Source organism: Acyrthosiphon pisum, chromosome X (genome assembly GCF_005508785.2).
Source record: "Acyrthosiphon pisum isolate AL4f chromosome X, pea_aphid_22Mar2018_4r6ur, whole genome shotgun sequence".
NCBI classification, from domain to species: domain Eukaryota; kingdom Metazoa; phylum Arthropoda; class Insecta; order Hemiptera; family Aphididae; genus Acyrthosiphon; species Acyrthosiphon pisum.
The window spans coordinates 47,688,943-47,690,469 of NC_042493.1; the positions used below are offsets into that span (position 1 = coordinate 47,688,943).

Genomic DNA, 1,527 nt, shown 5'->3' on the forward strand with positions numbered 1-1,527 from the left:
ACGAAATTTGCAAATTATTTTGAGTTGGAAATTCATGAAAAATTTTCTTTTTGAATATAAGATTTTAAAATGTAATACAAGATTCCTCATATGTTTGTCTACCTTTTTAAAAAAAAAATGTCTACAAAAAAAAAAAAAAAATTAAATTTTTATGGGCGTTTGAAATTCATATTTTTACAACATTTGATATTCACTCGATTTCTTACGTAACGATTTTCTTATTTTGTTGTAATTAAAAAACGAGTGACTGTAGAAACTTGAAAATTTCACTGAATGTTTATATTAAAATTGTCTATACACGATAACATTTTGAAAATAATTTGCCTCTTTTTGAGCTGTTTACGGATATTGTCAGTTTTCAATTTTTTTAGTTTTTTTTTTCTATAAATATCAATAAAGTTTTATCTGTTCGGCCAAAAAGTCTAAAAATGTAATACAACGCTCCTGATATATTGTTACAACAGCAGGTGAAAAATATTTAAAATACATAGGCATAATTTTTTTTATAAGCATTTAAAGATCGAATTTTGACAACATTTATCATATTTAAATTTGAATAATTATTTTGTAGTTAAAAATTTATAAAATGTTCAATTTTTGTATCTAAGAATTGAAAATTTAAAACAAGATTTCACGTAAGTAATTAATTCTGTTACCAAAAAATCTAAAAATTACATAAGCACAGTTTATTTTTATACTCATTTTAAGTTCAAATTTGGACGAAATTACTTATTAAAAAACCAAGAATAACTATTTTAGTTATTTTGTTGTGATTGTATAATATTATTCGTGGGTACTTGAAACTTATAAAGTATAGTATTATATATCTATGATAGTATCACGGTTTGTTGTTGATGTATAACGCGTTATAAGTACTTAATGGATATTCTGATATGATTAATTTGGAATTTATTATAGATACATATTAGGTATTGATCAATTTTTTTTTTTAATACCATAGATAAGTATATAATATATCTTATACCTAGACTGACATACCGTCTCCGCTCAGAATCGTTTTCCTTATACAGTGATAACTGATATTATATCATTGAATTCAAATTTAATACTATCCATTTTACAGTGACCCACTTGCAGTGGCGTATTTAGGAATTTTGATAGAGGGGGGGGGGATGAAATATATAATAATAGGTACCTACACTCAATAAATATGAATATAATAAACATTTTTAAAATCTTTTAACTTGTTGAGTTTAGTGTGGATCAAGGTGAAATAAGAATTAACACAAATTGTATAGTATACCTAATAGCATTTATTATAAATTCATACTAACGACAATCCCGTGTTTAATACGATAAACAAAAAAAATAGTTATAATACAAAATCCTGTTTTCTATTTTTTTGGATGCTCAGTTCAACAATAAGCTTATTTGGCATGATTATTGTATTGACCGGTGACATGCAAATAAAGCCAACACATTAAGAGGACGCTACACCCGTATGTGTCGTCTCCGTCTTACACAAGCACGACATAGCAAATTGTCGTTCACTGTTCTCAATAGTGT

At 25.7% G+C, this 1,527-nt stretch overlaps 1 protein-coding gene across 4 annotated transcripts in view; it reads right to left on the reverse strand.

The window, feature by feature from the left end:
• The window catches only part of LOC100168602 (whirlin), a 46,609-nt gene that overhangs the window by 591 nt on the left and 44,491 nt on the right, over positions 1 to 1,527 (reverse strand). The gene's annotated exons all lie outside the window — the stretch shown is intronic.